Raw genomic sequence first — 20,318 nt, 5'->3', positions numbered from 1 at the left:
AAGGACAGGCCGTAGATTATTAGGATTGGCCTGCCTCCAACGTACAGTGCATGCTTTCCGAGTGTTAGTAGTAGTAGTAGAGATCTGAAAGCACATAGTGAGTACAATTGTCTAAAAAAGTATATGAGAACAAGCTGTACAAAAAGTAAAGAAAGGGAAGAAAAGCAATACTCAAGTGCCTTGTCGGTGTCCTTGCTCGGTGGAGTCGCGCAGGTAGAGTCGATGGTCTTTACACTCGTCGGTTTTCGCACGAAGGCTGCCGCGACACTAACCAATTTTATATTCGCCTGATTACTCATTATTGAAGTCAGCTGGCCAGGTCTTACTACTTAGCAAACCGAAACTGGAAAGTCGCGTGATATGCACGAGAACAAATGCGACTAGAGCATGCGTTTACCACGGTAAACACAGTAATCAAAACAATGTTTCCTAGCAATGACAACTGCACTAAAATCTAATGAGAACAGAAAACAAAACACTTACAAACTGCTGCCCTCTTTTGCTGCTCGACTGCTTCTTCAGAAAAATAATCTGTTTAATATATATTTAAAAAATGTTGTTTTTTCTCAGTGTATACAGAATAATATACAAAATTTATTTTACACTATGCAACATTTTTTTCACTATGCAATTTTACTTTGTATAAGGCTTTGTCCCTGAACCTTTTGCTCAACCTTGTATTGTTGTGACTTTTATCCTGTAAAAGGGTTTCTCATCTTTTTTTTTTATTTTAACTATATGGTTCAAACACCATTGTGAAAAAGAAGTGCACTCAATTGTATTGAATGTGCACTTACATATAATTTAATATTAATTAAATTAAAGGTAACTTAAATGTTCTTAAAGAGAGTACACGGTACATTTTAAAAAGTGCACTATGTAATAACGTTAAATTAAAAGTTTTACTGTAAAGTGCATTTTAAATCATTATTTTAATAATATGTAAAGTGTAAAATTGTAGTGTTATTCAATATATTTTAATTGTAGTGTTATTCAATATTGCATTTAAAGTTAATATAAAATGCACTAAATTGCAACATCATCATTACAAATGTGTAATTACAAATATTTAAATACACAACATGCAAATTTCAATAGAAATGACATTAAGGTATATTTTAGTGTATTATAAATGCTTGTCAGCATGTTTGGTAGAACAGTTTATTTCAAAGACAATAAAATTATGAAATGACATATAAAAAAATACTACCAACAATCACTATAAATTAAAGCTAATTGCATTTAATATGAATTTAACCCTAACCTACACTGAAAAATGGCAACATCTAAATTACATGTACGTATGAAACTCTAAATGGCGCAGTCCAGTTCTAACTCAAATCTGATATAATTACATCATTATTCAAGTTATGCAGCTGATTTGCTTTTGAATCAGCATTCAGTGAGCTTGCTGCAACATTCAAATACTCACCTAGTACTTGCTGTTCACCTAGTACTCGCACTTCAGAAACCCTCCACCTCCCCAGCTCCACCTGCATAGATCTGCTACGAGGTGATTTCATGTATGTAATATATGGAGGTTATTTCATGTTACATGTGCAGCAGCAGTATTTCTTACATGCTCACAACAGCATATCTGTAGATACTGTATATTGGAAGTAGCAAGTCTTAGTACTTGCTCTGCTGCAGCAGCAGCAGCGATGCATATCTATTCCACTAAGACCAAACACAATAACACTGTCATGGACATTACCATACTAAACTCTCCGAGAGTTGTCATGACAGAATAGCATCACTAAATCAACCTAAATACATTTTGGTACCAAAACCAAAAATGCCTCTATAAGGTAACAATTTCAGGTTACCACTATTTAGTGTATAATACATTGTGTTTAATTAAAATTAGCATGCAATTAACTGTCCAAAAACATTACATTCAGTTCTCACTTATATGTTCTTGTATATTCTTTTTAAGTATATTATTTCCATAATAAACACATGCTAAAGTGTACATATTTTTCACAAGTTTCTCTAACAGAATTTGAGAATGCCACTTGTTTGCATGTATATTGGCCTTATATCACCTTGAGAATGACTGTGTAAGTGCTTATATCAAAGTACAATAATAGGAGGGAACGGTACAATCTTATGAAAGAATTTGATGAAATGATTTCCGAGAAGAGATTTTAAGGATTTAAAAGTTTAAGGATGACTAGAACCGTAACTCTGAGATACATCATCTGCTCCAGATACTCATCTCTTTTAAGTCCCTTATGTTGATTTGCAGAAAAGCCTTGCGAAATATCCAACAGAGGTTAATCTCTGATTAGAAAAGGTATGTCCATGCTTGAGTCATTGAGAATGAGGGAAAAGAGAGAAACGAGGAGGAATAAATGGAGAGGGCACCTCTGAGCAAGAATTGCCCCCTGCGGTTGCCTGATGTCAGGTGTGGGAAAGCAGATGAAAGTGGGGCAGGGGCGCCGTGGCGGCCTTTGATCTAGCCTTTTGTGTGCTAAACACGGCTGCATGCCAGCTCCTCTCTGAAGGTGCAGCCTTTGAGTGCTCTCCCATGAGCTTGCTATGCCAGTCTGTATGCCAACCTGCTGTCTTGTGCTTTCACAGAAGTGTCTGAAGTATCTTGTCCACCTTCTGCCGCTCTCTTTTTCCCCTTGAAGAGTCTGTGCGGAGCACGGAGACATCGCAATGATTGTTAAAAGATGGTGCTCGCATTCCGGAGGCGCATGTCATGCTGAGTCAGGCCTATCCTTTATCCTTTCTGCTTCACTATCATAGCTGACTTCCAGCAGCGCTGTGATAATGATATGCATGTTAAATTTTTTATGTCTGCTATGGCTTTGAAATGCACCCGTTGTTAACCCGTTTAATCTCAACGGTCGCATTTGTGACCGCCATTTAGTTTGGAGTTTGAAGAGTCTAAAAGATTTGATGTATTTCACACCTGTCAACTATAAATGAAAGCGCAGACTGTATTGAATTTGTGTGAACATTTTTACATGGCCAGGGTCGAGGAGGTCTATAATACCTGAGGGAAACCGTTCGTTAGCATTCCCATTCATCTCAACAGCAGTGACCTGGCTGGTGCAGGACTGCCTGGAAGTATGTGATTTGAAATCGATCATGTTTTCTCATGGGCTCTCAGTTCAGAGGTTTTGTTTAGCCTGTGTGACTAATCAGTAATCAGCTGAAAAAAAAATAATAATCAAGTTTTTGTCAGCTAGCATACATTATTTTCTGTAAATTTTGCAAAAAAAAAAAAAAATGTCTTTCAAAAATTCATAAAAGCTAATGAAAAAAGTATTATTTTATATTATATATAAAAAATATATTTACTAAATAAAATAATAGATAATAAAGATAAATAATAAAACTAGACTACACATTAACGTTTGATGATACGCTTTGATGTTTGAAAGGCTTGAGGTTTTGTAGGTTTTATATCAGATAGACAGACAGAAATTCAGATGAAGACAGGAATCTCTAAGCATTGCTGATATGTTTAACTAGTAACTAGTAGCATGTTGCTAGGTACTGCTGGCCAGTGCTTGAAAGTGGAGAAAAAAGTGCCAGTACTAGTATGAAATTTAAAAGCTCTCTGACCCTCCATAGACAGCAAGGGTCTTACCTCTTGCGCACAAAAAGTATTCTCATAGCTTCATAAAATTACGATTGAACCACTGATGTCCCATGGACTATTTTGTCGATGTTCTTGGTACCTTTCTGGACTTTGAACGTGGTAGGACCCTTGCTGTCTATGCAGGGTCAGAAGGTTCTTGGATTTCATCAAAAATATCTTAATTTGGGTTCTGAAGATGAATAAAGGTCTTACGGGTTTGGAACAACATGAGGTTGAGTAATTAATCACAGAATTTTTTTTTTTTTATATACATAAAAATATTATAGATAAAAAAATGTTTGATACCAACCTTATCTTCATAAAATTACGATTGAACCACTGATGTCCCATGGACTATTTTGTCGATGTTCTTGGTACCTTTCTGGACTTTGAACGTGGTAGGACCCTTGCTGTCTATGCAGGGTCAGAAGGTTCTTGGATTTCATCAAAAATATCTTAATTTGGGTTCTGAAGATGAATAAAGGTCTTACGGGTTTGGAACAACATGAGGTTGAGTAATTAATCACAGAATTTTTTTTTTTTTATATATACATAATAATATTATAGATAAAAAAATGTTTGATACCAACCTTATTTTTCAAGACGGAAGCAAGCTATTTCCTGTGAATGTGTGAACTTCCAATTAATTCGCCATTGTATAAATAACTAGAAGAACAGTGTGCATTAAACAGTAAAACTATTTAAGCTACAAACCAGTATGTCTGTGATTATGAGAATAAAGTAAAATAATATGATACAATAACAAATGCCAGTTTGCAGTATCCCTAACAGTCTGTTTTTGTACAGCTGAAATGACTGGAAGAGGCTGATAGCAGAAGCCTCGCACATTCACAGTAAAAATGGCATACTTGCTCTTATGTAAAAATAAGGGGAATTTCAAGAGTTAACTGTCCTGTCGTAAAAAAAAAAAAAACACATGCACACAAACACTATAACTCCTTTTTCTGTTGTTAAGAGCCTGTTTCTAATCAGAAGGACATAGTCAATTAGTTGCGGAGGGCGTATGCATAGTGGTTCAGGTTTCATGTTTGTTTTATAATTTCTCTTATTTCATTGGTGTCGCCATAAAATTGAGTATCAGATATAATATGAAGTTAATTCACCATGACCGAAGACTGTATTTCTCCAAGAGACGGGTTATAGTTAGAGTAAATATTGCGGGCACATCAATAACATACCAGCCGAGTTAGTCATCAGCAGTAGAGCTGCTGGCAGCATGTGCCAAACACTCTTTTCATTTGCGTGCATGTGTGAACTGCAGTCTGAGGATGGATTATATAATACGACAGGAACCGGAACACGATGATGCCCCAAAAGTTCTGTTGCAACATATTGGCTTGCTTCTTTCTCTGATTCATTCAGAATTGATCGGTTTTGCAAACAGAAAACTCCAGCGGTGAGAACTGCTTTTAAAAAAAGAACTACGCCGCTTGCACCTGACAATACAAGATGCAGCGTACAGGAAATGTTGTGATTTTCCAATTTATTAGTCAGTGCAATCTTCCAAAGCAAATAGTGTAAACACATGCATTTTATTATAAGAGCGACATAAAGAAGAAAGGGTTTTTGAGACATGCTACATGCCGAGTTTCACTCTTGAATGCGTGTTTACAGGTGTTGGGCGGAAGAGGTCAGTTCTAGTCTCGAGTGAATTCTTTTAAGTGCTTCTTTTTCCCATTATGCATTTTACTCTGAGTGTAATGGATTAGTTATTAGGCTGACACCTGTGAACTTCGCAACCAAGGCTTGTTGGAAATATTTTACTCTGCTTGTATTTCTGCAAAAACGAACAAAACATTGTTCTGGCTATATTTCGCTGCACTTTTCAGATGACACATCCACAGGAGGCGCTATAAGTGATAGATATTTTTTTTCTCCATTGCAGATGGGGGGTTATTAAACAGCAGAGTGGCATGGAAAAAAAAGAAAATAATTCTGAGAGTACAAAATAGTTGCAAAATGATAATGTGTTGCTTGTAATTTGTTTCATGGCAGTTTCAAAGCAAACTGTCCCTTTTAAAAATAACATACCACCTACACTAAACCTAACCGATAGTGTTAACAAAAGCAAACATGAGCTTTTTAGCCATTTTAGCTTCTTTATATGAGGCTTTGAGCTCTTTTGTGGAGTATTGTGACTTTTACCAGGTGAGCTACTGAGCAAGTTTACTACATTATAATCTGCCCTGTAATCATAATTTGTGTGAAAAGGAATAAAAAGTTGTTGTTGTTTTACTCAAGGAATCTAGGATTTATGTGCATTGTGAACTAAATTATATTCTTATTCTCAAATGCAAATGCATTGCAAAAAGCATGCTTTTGTACATGGTGCACTACATGCAAAATTGCATGAAATAATTCTAATACTTAAGAAATTCCAAACTCATTGGAAATTCATTGGACCTCATTGGAAATTCCAGGTGAAAAGAAAGAAAACACTGACCGCTAGTGTTCTTTTCACCTGGAATTTCCAATGAGGTCCAATGAATTTCCAATGAGTTTGGAATTTCTTAAGTATTAGAATTATTTCATGCAATTTTGCATGTAGTGCATCATGTACAAAAGCATGCTTTTTGCAATGCTTTTGCATTTGAGAATAAGAATATCATTTAGTTCACAATGCACATAAATCCTAGATTTCTTGAGTAATGAAATCTGATCCATTTGTTCAGACAGCATGGCCAATATATAATATATCTGTTGGTTGCTGTAATAATGTGTGACGCCAAGAGACTTGAAAGCAGCGGTCAGTGTGGGAAAAGAGAGCAGAAAAAGCTCATCATGTCCATTGCAACAACTTACTGTGATGCTGACTTTAAGGTGCACTGTACAACATGAGGCATTACTTTATTTATAACTGCTCACTCAAAGCTGTACAGCGTAAATACTGTAAGTGAATTCAGACACTGCTAGACACTACTGGGTTGAGTAATGTTACAGTCATGTCACATTCAAAAATCTGAATTTGTATTCATATTTCATGTGTGTGTGTTGTGTGTGTGTGTGTGTGTGTGTGTGTTTTTTTTCAGTTGGATATGCAAAAAAACAAACAAACATAAAACAGATTTTAGCTGCCTATCTGAACAAATGCATAAGCATTATTATGTACAACAGGCACTTTTATGCCCCAGGGGTTGATTTTTATCAAAACTAACCAATTTAGTCAAGCTTTTATTGTTTCTGTTATAGAAAGTTATTATTTTCCCCCTATACTTTGCTGTTAATGCCTGTATAAAACATATTGTTTTACCTTTTTCCTAGATCCAGACTTTATGAATATTAATATTATGTTTAAGCATCATGATAATCTAAACAGAGTCAAATAAACAGAAACTATTTCAATTTACTGTGTAAAAATTATTACATTATTGCATTAATTTTTACATAAATTACAGTACAACCGTCCCTCAGCGGTGTCCTTTCAATTCTCCTGTGATGCATGTATAGTACATTGTTAGACATAAATAATGGACAAATTAATATTAATGGAGAATCTTACAAATAAAGGTTTATTATTGGCATTGATGGTTCCACAAAGAACCTTTAACATCCATGAAATCTTTCTATTGGACAAAATGTCCTTATAGTGGAAACAAAACGTTCATTAGGTAATTATTCACATTAACAAAGAAATGGTAATTTTAAGAAAATTTCACTTAAAGGTTCTTTGAGGAAACCAAAATGGTTCTTCTATGGCTTCTCATTTTGGAACCTTTATTTCTAAGAGTGCTTAGTAGAAGAAACATCCATGCACAGGTGAATGACTGAGGTTAAGTTTATATGCGAGACTGGGAGCAAGCTGAGTGTGTTTGAGGTTTGAGACAAAAAAAAAAAAATGCAAACGCAAGTGCGAGGAATGGCATGCATGTGTGGGAAGTGGTTTTGGCTTGAGCAGTAATGATCTCAGCACACACAGGACTGCAGCCGGACCCTCACAGAGAGCGACTGAAACGGCATCTGCCTCAAACGTTAAGAGCAGACCCCCAGGAAGAACACCTTCAATTTAAATTAAATGCCAGGTTTAATGTCTCCGAGTCATCTGGCATTGATATTTAAGCTGATCTTTTTAATTTTCCAGACAAAAGGCAGGGCTACATTTACAGAAAGCATCTAAAATAGCATCAGCAATCAGTCACTCGCAATGCATCCTCCAATATCCCTCAAATTAATGTGCACATCACAATCAGGAAGGAAGCAGGCAAGCGTGCACTTCTGACACCTGGAAATGACATGCGCTTGCATCCTGGCATACGAGGGCTTTCTTAAAGATGCATATTTCATGTAAATGGAAAATGTATGAGGACAGGAACCTCGGTTCAAAGTGGACGACCGCAGCATGTGTGCGAGCGACCATTTAAACCCCGCTGCTGGCCTGCCGTATCACGTGAGGAGAAAACGACGTACGGAGCAGCTTGCCAAATGAGAGAATTATGAGGATGAAATTCCACAAGACTATATACAGATTTAAGCAGTAACTGATGTAACTGAAGAAGGTCAGGGAAGGGTGACAGACGAGTGCGTGTGTTGGTGAGATGAGCCAGCTTTCCAAACTTTCACTGGGTTTGTGTGGGGGGATTTGAGTATTGAGTATATTTATTTTGGTTTTGTTTACAAATGTTATTTATAGACAATTCATTTAATTGCGATTACTTCCTCCAAAATAAAGAAATAGTTCATCCAAAAAATAACATTTGCTGAAAATGTATTTATCCTGAGGCCATCCAAACTGTCAATAAGTTTAATTTTAAAATTTTAAAGTTAAAATTTATACTCTCGCTTCTGGCCAAAAACAGTGCTTGATCTATACATATTTCTCTCCTGATTCAGACGAGATACTTCAACATTTCTCCCTTGTTATTTTAGTATCATTTATATAATATTACATTTTGATAATATTTCAAATTATATTTTATTTTTATATTCTTTTTCTTATTTCAATATATATATATATATATATATACACACACATATACATTTTTTTATGGTTTTATTTTTATGTATTTTTTTTTTTGTTTGTTTTAGTCCACAAAAATATACCCTGGTTCCATGGAAAAAGACTCCACACTGTACTCCATACAGTCTCAAATATAACAAATAAAAAAAATGTGCTAAAATAAATAAAATTCTAATTACCATTGTGCATAATTGCCATATGTAGCTTCCTCTGATATCAGCTTGCAATGTGTGCTGGTGTTTCCTGCAGGCAACGACAATAAATAAATAACTAAACAAACATACACAGCATCAAATTGGAACTAATCTATCCTAAATACAACTACACAACCATTTCTGTTTATATAACTCAAGTCTGTATACTACACATCCCTTCATCACAGCTCACTAATGTGAGAAGCTATGAACTCAGTGAACTCTGAACAACCATCTATTTCTGGTGCCCTGTAGTAAAATGAAGGTGTCTGTACATTTGCGATTTCACAACAGCTTCGATTGTGGCTAATCCAATCACATTTTAGAAAGTGGTTTTGCCTACATCTCTGCCACGCGCTGTGCTGTTCTGCAGTAATTGAGCGGCTCTAGTCGCACAGAGGTCTTGGAGAGAGAGAGAGACATCATTTAAAGGCAGACAGAATGAGATGAGCTACTGTCAGACTCCTCCGAGCGTGGCCAACATTGTCATCTCTCCCAACCTATCCTCATGTGCGCTGATGTGCATCTCGGAATGACAAGATCTTCCTGTCTTCCTGTCTTTCCCTCCCTCTGGAGTCAATCAGTATCCGGGAGGCATCAGTCTTGGATCACTACGCTCAATCAAAACCTGGTCAAGGAAGAGCCGCATAATGTGACAGAGGCAATGTCTCTTTGATGCCGTCTCGTCAGCCTAGTGCCAAGAGAACCAGACACTCTGAGTCTAAATGGATGATTGGGAAGAAGTAGAGAAAAAAAGAGCAAGAGAGGGAAAGGCACGTAGACAGACACACTCTCGGCTGTATTAAATATAATCCCGGCGTTGACCTGTAGGTTGGCTCTGTTTGATTAATTGGCCTTAGTTTTAATTAGCGGGCCTTTGAAGACCGCCCCAAATCGAATGAAAACACTCAACATAACGTAATGAAATAAAACCCCGAAATGGAGGTATCACAGTCTCCTACGATAATATCAGCTCATTACATGTTGATTGTTTTACCTGCAATCCTATCTCCGCTCATTGCCCTCCATTATAAGGCAGTTGAGGCAATTGAGGGGAAATCAGAGCGGAGACAAACAGATAATAATTTTTTTGTGGTTATGTAATGTCATTTAAAGGCTAATGCAATTTATAATAAACCTGATCCATGTCGTAAATTCACAGATGTGCTCTGGAGGTGGTGTCTTAATTTTCTGCTTCTCCATGTTGTATACACACTGCCCTCTAGTGTGTCTGACGGTGCGGTCGGCGTTGGTGGAGAGCTGTCGGAGTGAATGCCAATGCATCTTCTGCAGCTCCTGAGGATTTGACAGTTAAAGCCGTTTTGCACATGCCACTCAAGGATGACGTGAAAGAACCGCAAACGAAGCCACACTGCTCTTAAAAACCATGTTGACACCACAATTATTAGGCACTACTCTGTGACCCTTTTAAGACAGAAGAGAACTAATCAATAAAGAAGTCAAGATGCTGTATGTGTGTGTGTGTATATATATATATATATATATATATATATATATATACACACACACACACACACACACACACACACACACACATACACATTTGGTATAATTTGCCTAACTATCTAATGAACAAATTGTAGGCAAATGAAAGAGTAATTAGCGTGCAATGTGATTATATAAGTGTAACAATCTATTAAATCATATCCAGATGCTCTTCCAGTCATGTTAACAAACCATCCATATCCTGTATGGTCAACTAATTTCACCCTATAAATCCATTATAATTTTGTTAAGGAAAAATAGCTCATTTTCAAAATTACGTAAACAGACTCAAAAAGGGCAGGAAAACAGAAAAAAAATGGAAAGTGGCAATTAATGAAACTAAAGAGACCTGTATTTTTACTTTTCGAAAGATACAACAAAAGGTCATCTGAGGATGCAGTGAATGAGGAAACCTGAAACCGCATTTACGTCACAATGTGTCTCTCTTTCCTCTAATGGCTGTGAGTGTGTTCTTTCGCTCAGGGAGAAGAATTCAAACTTCACCACTATTATGTCATTGTGTACTTAACGACTTTTCCAAAGAACAATCAGCACACAGAATTCAAAACATCAAAAAAAAATGTTAAGTTGCCAAGAAGTGAAATTTGATGTAACTATGTTACCATTTCAAAGGCAAATGAAACCAAACTTTAGGGAAGCTAGGCTTCGATTGGGGGGGGGGGATTATAGTATGTAGCTTGACAATCATTTTAGAAAACAATAATAATAATAATAAATAAATAAAAATATTAAAAACTAAAATTTTGTATTTAATTCTAATAACCACACACTTACATATGTAGTATAATATACAGTATATAAATGGCACAGATATACATAATATTTCTTGCTTAATTTAAGAATTTAATAAATTAAGTGTTTTTTATTTATTTATTTCCCATACACATTAAAATATTAAACATAATAAGTGTAACAATCTATTAAATCATATCCAGATGCTCTTCCAGTCATGTTAACAAACCATCCATATCCTGTATGGTCAACTAATTTCACCCTATAAATCCATTATAATTTTGTTAAGGAAAAATAGCTCATTTTCAAAATTACGTAAACAGACTCAAAAAGGGCAGGAAAACAGAAAAAAAATGGAAAGTAGCAATTAATGAAACTAAAGAGACCTGTATTTTTACTTTTCGAAAGATACAACAAAAGGTCATCTGAGGATGCAGTGAATGAGGAAACCTGAAACCGCATTTACGTCACAATGTGTCTCTCTTTCCTCTAATGGCTGTGAGTGTGTTCTTTCGCTCAGGGAGAAGAATTCAAACTTCACCACTATTATGTCATTGTGTACTTAACGACTTTTCCAAAGAACAATCAGCACACAGAATTCAAAACATCAAAAAAAATTTTTGCCAAGTTGCCAAGAAGTGAAATTTGATGTAACTATGTTACCATTTCAAAGGCAAATGAAACCAAACTTTAGGGAAGCTAGGCTTCGATTGCATAACAGAACTCTCTCTTTTTGCAGATTTCGATGTTTTCCTTCCTTCAGTCGGGTTAAAATGTGGCACACGTCTTCTGGCTTTCTTTTACTCATCTTTGGCTAAAAATTGAATAGCTCAAACACCACAACAGAGCTCAGCATCCTCACCCATTTTCACACCTCTGTTTGCTTCTCATTAACATGTGCATGTTATATAACAGATCTTGTTATGTATGGGTTCAGAGCTTCATCTATATGGACACTTTTGGCCCTGTGAACATTAACTCTCTTATGTGTCAATCAACAATGTCCAACACTGTACATACACATCACATTGATACATATACACAGATTGATTAAAAAAAGGAAATAAATATTTTAATTAAAATAATTAAACAATCATTTAATATTATGTAACAACACTTATTTTATTTGAAATATTTGTCTTTGCTTAACTGATTATAATATTTATTTATTTTATTATTTTTCTTCTTTTTTTCTGGTGCCGTGACCCGGACCTGAACCAGGGTTGCTGTGGTTATGAAATGTTTTCATGTTTTAACATTAAAAATCAGCATCTAGGACAAAATGCAAAAGTAAATGAAGTCATGGTAAAAAAGTTTCCAAAACAGCTTTAAAAGTAAACCATCTTATGTGACAAAAATGAAAACAAAAAAAAAATGTAATGTCAGGTTTACTAAAAATCTACCCCTCAGACATGAAAGTGTCTGTCGTTGAAGAAAGACCCGTATCTGAGGTGAAACTGAGGGTTTGAGTTATGCATATGTCTGTGATTTTCTATTCTCTATTCTGATGAAAAGGGAAAAAACATGTTTCTTTGAAGGTCACTGCTAACATAGTAAATCTGTGTGTCTGATCCACTTGGCTTTTTGCTTCATTTGTTTCCTTCAGCTGATTGATTTTAATTTGGAAATGGAGCTTTACTACGTTTAGTTCTGTCTGTAAAAGAAAAAGGTCACTTGAGGATACGGTGAGACGAGACAGAACTGGAAGCGTTTGCCTCTCTTACCACCACGATTTTTTTTCCAAGATGGAAAAGACTGTACGAAACACTTATTGCTCAATCAAGACAGAATGTTCCAGGCTCCTGTGCAATCCCGCTTTACACACAGTTATAATCTCCAACTGAAGGGTCGCTATTTTCTTCACTTCTTTTCTTTATATGGACAAGGAAAACGTTAGCTGAACTTGCCACCGGAGTGTAAATGAGATCAAGATGGATTTTGATATCTGCTTTCTGTTTGCAGCGCAGTAAACCGCAAGTTTTCGAGCCACTGAAAGCCAAGTCCAAGACATGAGGGGCAACATTAAATGAGATTTCCTGTAGCAAAGCGCTGGTTGTGGCTAAAGGCATTAAACCAGATCAAATCTTATAAACCTCTGCTAGTAAGATTTGATGTGCATTACTGACAGTGAGAAATGGTCTGTTTGAAATATAATACAGCACTTTAAGCGTGGTAGATAGCTAGGCGGTTATAAGAAATGTTGAAAGTGTTTTCAGGAACTTGACGGCATTTTATCAGACAGTTGTCACTGTGGCGAGTTTGCGCTTTGGCTCTGAATTCTCTAAAATAAAACCTTTACAATGGAAGATAAAGCCAGAGTATGACATTTAAGTCAGTGTAGACTTGCTGTAAATGTTTTCCTGTGGGATGCGGTGCATTATTGAATCTAATTGAGAACAAATTCGGTGACTCATGCAGAGAACTGATGGGAATGTAGAGTCACTTTCAAGCTCTAGAGAAAAGAGGCCTGCCAATTTTGTTAACAAAGTGCTAAAGTGTTATATGAAAGCCCAGCCTTATCATGTCACCTTCAAATGGCGGTCATGTCTAAGCACATTTAGAATTCAAAGTCTTTCAAATAAAAAGTTGAAATTAGTTACAAGGTCAAGTTATACCAAATACTACATTCTTATGTGATAAGGATGTCTCTTAAAAATAGTGCTTGCCCCATGCATATTTTAACGATATTGCATACAGTAAGGTAATAGAAGGCATAAAAGAGTAAACCTTTTAAGATGAACATTTCAGTGGTTTCTATTCATTTGGGCCAGCTTTGCTTATCTTTGTTCATATTAACAAGCATAATTGAGTGTCCTCAGGCGATGTTAAATTCTAGGTCCAAAAGGAACAGTCACGTAAAGACGAATTACAGGATAACAAGAAGAGGAAGAAGAAAATGTCATGTAAAATGACCCTCCCCATCTCAGGGGGTAATTGACTAAGAATGAATAACGCACAATGTTATTTATTTGAACACTGTTTATTGTTTCAGTGTTTCACAAGGAATTATGCAAATTATGGAAGGATACAAACATGCCTCAAAATTTGTGTGGCACTATGCCCCAGCTTGCACTATATGCAAAAATCCCATTATGCGTCAGTAGGCGCGTTTCCATTACAGATTTGCGCAAAACTTTGGTGATATTTTATAAATGTCGATAAAAAACGTAAACGTTACTAAAACGTAATTTTTTCCTCTCGCGATAAGTCATGGCAACACATTTTAATGGGATTTTGACAGATGTTGGCTACACTAGCCATTATATTTAATCGAAGGAGGCGTATGCATGTATCTTGACAGAAGCAGCGCGGAGAGCAGCTTCTGGGACGTGCCGTGGCGCGACTGGTAACACAAGCGTTGACTAGAGTGGCTGCGATCAGCTCCAGTGGCCGTTTCGGAGCCGTAACACGCCGCAGACATGTGTAGTGTAAAGAGTCTAAGCATTAATGGCTTTTTACGTATGCCATGTGACCTGTTAATGCGAAAAAAACATTTCCATTGCAGTTTTGCGAAATATTCCTTTTTCGAATTGCCTGAAAAACCACCTCATGCGAGCGTAAAAACTTGTTTGCGATATATGGGCATTTTTGCAAAATTTACGCGTTTCCATTAGGCGTATTTTCAATTCGCAATTTCAATTTGCGCAATTTGAAGGGTAATGGAAATGCAGTTAATGACAAACAGGAATGGTCATGATATTTAAAAAGAAAAAAAAATAATAATAATAATAAATACAATAAATTAATAATAATAATACATGTATCTTATTACAATAATAAATCATTTTGAAAGTTGCACCACCTGACATTTAGCAACTTGAACCAGTATTTTAGTAGGTTTATTGATCTTGACATACTTGCGTGCCAAAAAAATTGCATACTGACAAGTAGCTACTACATTTGATTAAAAACAAACTTTGTAATGTTAAAAAGTATGTTTTATATAATATAAATGTGTGTAGTATGAATGAAATCCAGTCATACCATAGTCCTCATGTTGTCATTATAATGAGACTTACAGCATCAGATGCCTCGCTTCACTGCCATTCACAACTCCTCTCCCATGGCCCAAAATATAGACTCTAATGGCTTCCGGTGGCAGTTGCATTACTAATGGTATGTGGTTAAATTTATCCCGTCTCCTGCTAAATCCCATGCATATGCCTGAGATAATGACCAGCAGGAATTGCTGAGCCACCAACTAACTCGCAGTTTCTCATTGTCCCTGTTGGGCCAGGGGTTAATGACATAATTTCCATTCAGTCAGGCTGCTGTACTCTTCCTGGTAGTCAGGTGATGAGAGGGAAAGCACGTGTGAGAGCGAGCGTGCCTGTATAACCATAAGCTGAATCAGAAAGAGCTGGCAGCAGCTCTCTGATCCTGGAAGTGTCACCAGATACACAGAGAGTGACTCACCAGAGGAGCGAGCGAGATAAAACGAGGGCTTTTGGGGGATGGTGTTACTCAGGGGAATAGTATGCCAACCCTGGCTGCTGGGAATTTATCCCATAGAGAGCTGGGTCAGAGTGTTTAAAGGGTCCTGACCAAGGAAAAAGGCAATTTAAAGGAAGATTGTGCTTCTTAATGTGTAGCAAAAGTCAAATCTAGAATAACGAGACCAAGTGAGACATTAAAGGACATGTTCATCTGGAAATTCTGTCATCATGCCATCTCTTTCCAAAAAGAAGTATACTTCAAGTTTATTTGAATAAGTATACTTAAGTAAAGTTCAAGTATATTTTGAGTATACTTTATGTAGTAAGTGTACAAATATCAATGTACTAGTAGTACACTTGTAATTGGCCCACTTTCTAGTATATAAAAGTACACTTTTAAGTATAACAGTAGTAAACTTTGAGTACACAACTAGTTTACCTCTATGTGTTTAGTTTGTACTGCAACTATACTAAAAGTGAACTTAAAGGTATACTGATAGTTTACTAATTAAATATGTGTAGCATTTTTAGTACTAGTTTAGTAGTTTTATACTGCAAGTATACTCGTAAGTTTTCTTTAAGTGATTTTTACATCATACTTTAAGTGTACTACTATGTCCCTATATATAAATTTGTATATATTTTGTTACATGAAAATCTGAACTTACAAAACATCAAAAAGAAAGAACAGGGAATCTGTTTGTAAACAATAACATTTTATTCCAGCTTCATGCATTTTTTTTTTTATAAACACTTGAATGTGGGTAAGTTTCATAAATAAAAAATTAAAGAAATAAATAAACAGCATATTAAACAAAAAGCTGAAAAAAAGACTATGAATTGGATTCAGAATGATAATCAAACTGTAGATGGAGCTGATCAAAACCCCAAAGCTTGACAATCATTATTACCTCTTCATGGGCCAACATTTTATTCCATAACGTTACACAGTTTTGATGCCGTTTTATGTCTGATGATCATGTTAGATTACGTGTGGAAGCATCTGTTATTTTTCGGTTTCTTCTTCGCTTGTGTTTTGAAAAATCTGTACAGAAGATGTGTAACAGCGCCCCCTACCGTATAACAATGAAAACATTCTCGGAGCACACGTATAGCTCAAATAAATTAAAACTTTTTCTAAGTATAAGTCAAGTATACTTAAATGTCATTTTAAGTATATTTCTGAGAAGTACATAAAGCACATTTCTGAGAAGTACATAAAAAGTACACTGAAAGTGTACTTTCCTATTTTAAGTTAAAAAGAAGTATACTTATAGCACACTTGAATAAACTTATTTTTCGTGAGGGATTTCAAATCTGTAAGTCTTTCCCACCTTTTGAGGAGAACAAAAGGAGTTGTCTAACTAAATGGCCAAGCTTCCTCTCTCAATACAATGAATGTGGTTGATGACCAGTGGCCATAAAAGATGTTCTTATGATCATTGAACACGTATGCGTATTGTAGTGCCTAAACTGTCGGCTCCTAGTTAGTGGACCTATTCTGCCCCGGTATCTTACTATACCAGGTGGCGAATTACTGTTGGAACTCCCACTGGTAGTCGGCACATTGCTTCGATGCACACTTTTGTCTGCTCAACTTTGTCGCATCACCAATGGTCTCTGTTTTGTTGGTCCTGCAAATCGCTAACTCTTGCTTAATCTGAACAATGTCCGGTGGCTTTGCCACTGTGAATCACGATGAGTGTGAATGCCTCTTTATGAGTCATTACTTAGTAAAAAATGTTCCTGGCTTTGACTCTCAAATCTAATTTGTTCTTGTGCACTTTGAAACTCTTCAGGTTTAAAACTGATATGCACTGCTAATTGACTGTCTATTATTTAATCACAACAAGTTTGAATATGCAGAAGTGAGAATGAAAGCTCTTAAAGGGATAGTTCACCCAAAAATGAAAATTCTGTCATTAATTACTCACCCTCATGTCGTTCCAAATCATGTTTGGAATGACATGAGGGTGAGTAATTAATGACAGAATTTTCAATTTTGGGATTTTCATTTTGGTTATTGATCTTTATCCCTTTAAAGATCAGTAATACCAAATGTAATTCATTCTTGTGTCATTCAAGAGCTACTGCAAAGGGAGATATTTTTACTGTAAAACAACCTACATTGTGCTTCTCACAAGTCTACATGGCTTCAGAAAACTTGGATGCATGAGACCAGTGGGCTCTTTTTAGAGTTTGACAACCCCTGTTTTTTTTTTAGAAAAATAAAAGCACACTGGACATTTTGGCAAGATGTCTGGTTTAATGATTCCTAACGCTAGTCCTCGAGAACACCTACCACTGCACATTTTGGATGTCTTGCCAATCAAAAATCTAATTCAACTGATCAGACTGTTAGTAGAGGCAAAAAGGTTCGGTACCATTGACTTCTTTGTGAAAAACTGAGTAAAGACTGAGTAAACGATAACTGAGGAAGTTCACTTCCAGAGACAATCCAAAGAAATGACGTAGGGATGGCTGGGCGTATGGTGGAGGATCTGTCCATCTGAGAGATGTGTGGTAGACAGTGTTAGTTGGTGACTCACAAGGAGTGCCCCGGTGGGCTAAAAGTGATGTTGTAACAGAGCCAGGTTCACACCCTTCCTTCTCTTTTGCTGGTCACACCCTGTGGAGATACACTGACCATCCCAGCACTGTAAATAACCTTTGTGCTCTCAGCCAAACCACTTCTAAACACAGAAAGAGAGAGGAGCACTCAAGATACTTGGAAAATAACAGTGAAAATGCTTGCCTTGGTGGAAATCTCAAGTAGAAAGCGGCTGCCCTCTGTAATTTATTGTGTTTGTTCCATTTGGGCTCTGGCTGGAAAGGTTATGTAACTATACTCAGCAACTCTTTAAGAGGTTTCCTCAGGGGCAGCGTTCCTTAGTTTCATTTTATTTCCATCTGATTAATTTTCATTTTCAATTAGAGGTGCAAGAACTCACGTAATATGAAATATGGAAGAGGGGACAAACATGCTCCAACTGCTTATGAGATTTACATATTTCGTAGGTGTGTGTGTGCACTGTGCAGATTGCTTCTGAATTATTGTTGTTTGCCAATATTTATATTTGCCTAGTCTATATTAGACAAATGGCAGCAGAGAATGATGATTTATCTACTTAATTATAGGTAGAAATTTCCAGTTCAGTAGCATGAACAGACACATTTGGAATTCCAAAAACTAAGGAGGACAAAAAAGTACTTCATAAAGATAATCAATAAATAGGCTGCATGAATAAGCATGTTCCTGGGTTTTACCCTCTGGTGATACATAAACACAATGGCACTGCTCCTTTGCACTATTGCTACTTTTGCAATTTCAACTTCTAAGGCAGGATCTTAACTCAAAAGGAACCTCCCAAGTAGGGCTGTCGCGATTCGTCGATTTTATTTGACTATTCGATCTTTTTTTTTTTCAGAAATACTGCACATTTACATTTTTCTCCTAAATAAATTCTGGTAAATACTTCTTTAAAAAGTGTTTTTTGATTATAATTTTAATATTAGTAGACTATAACACGTGGATATGTTGTCACTTACACTATAATACTGAACTTTAATTTCAGTAATTTGGACTATGAGATGGACACTTGCTTCTTGCACTCTATGTTGCACTTTACTTTTGCTTTAAAAAAAAGGATTTCATAGAAATTTGGATTTCATTTGGTTTAATAAAATATAGTTTAATAAAATATTCTTAAGTAAAATTGTTGATTTTTTTTGTGGGAAATTAATCGTTAAGATTAATCGATTAATCGATACATTAGTCAATAGATTAATCGAAATAAAAATAGTCATCCCAAGTGACTGATTTGGAGCACTATTCATACATGTAGGCAGCAGACATAATACAAACAGTGCTTGTTAGATATTTGGTCAAATAGTATTTTTTAATTAGATAGTTTATTAATACTTTTTTAAGCTTTATTTTTGGCATTTATTATGATAGGACAGATCCGAACAGGAAGCGAGGTAGGAGAAAGATAGGGGGACGGGATCAGGAAAGGTCCTCGAGTCGGGATTTGAACTCGGGACGCCCGTAGTGAAACGACACTGTACGTCAGTGAGCTGCCCACAAGGTTATCGGCGCCGACAAATATAGTTTATTACTACTTTTGATTGTCAAATATATTTAGGATTTACCTTTTTTCTTCTTCATTTTTTCCTTGGGTTTCCTTGGGTTTTTCATTGACCTCATCACAATGTGAAGTTGTTTCTTCAAAGGAAACAGTGATGCTGCCTTAGAATCTGACCAAAAGATCTTAGGGTATCTTAGAAGGCTTGATTAATTCAACTACTCAATATCAGTAGAAAACAAACGTGTTCTACAAGGTGGCAATTTTGCATGAATTCATAATATGTGATTAGTGTGGAAACATACTGTTTTTAGAGGAAAAAACACAAGTATGCAGGTAAATCATAAACTGAAAAAGGAATACATTTTCACAGGTGATTTAGACCTATTTTGAGTTACGCATTGCATTGTGCGATTTTAGGGTTAAAGGAAATGCCCACCCCCCACCCTAAACCTTACCGCCAATGGGGAATAAGCAGCAGTGTTGGGGAAAGTTACTTTTAAAAGTAATGCATTACAATATTGCATTACTTCCTAAAAAGTAACTAATTACGTTACTTAGTTACTTTTTATTGTAAGTAATGCGTTGCATTACTTTTTAAATCTGGGCAGGGCTTGCTTGTTTGCTTTTAATATAAAAAGTTCTATTTTTGGCAAATGTAAAAGCCCTTTCACACCAAAACCCTCAGGCTGAAGGAAATGTAAATTCACGTGAATCACATCTGTACAGTAGAACGCATAAGAAGAAAGTTCAACACTCTTCAGCAATAAAAAA

The sequence above is a fragment of the Sinocyclocheilus rhinocerous genome, unplaced genomic scaffold (assembly GCF_001515625.1).
Source record: "Sinocyclocheilus rhinocerous isolate Xijiao unplaced genomic scaffold, SAMN03320098_v1.1 scaffold914, whole genome shotgun sequence".
Taxonomy (NCBI): Eukaryota; Metazoa; Chordata; class Actinopteri; order Cypriniformes; family Cyprinidae; genus Sinocyclocheilus; species Sinocyclocheilus rhinocerous.
The sequence above is the reverse complement of the archived record's forward strand: the minus strand, read 5'-3'. Positions refer to the sequence as shown.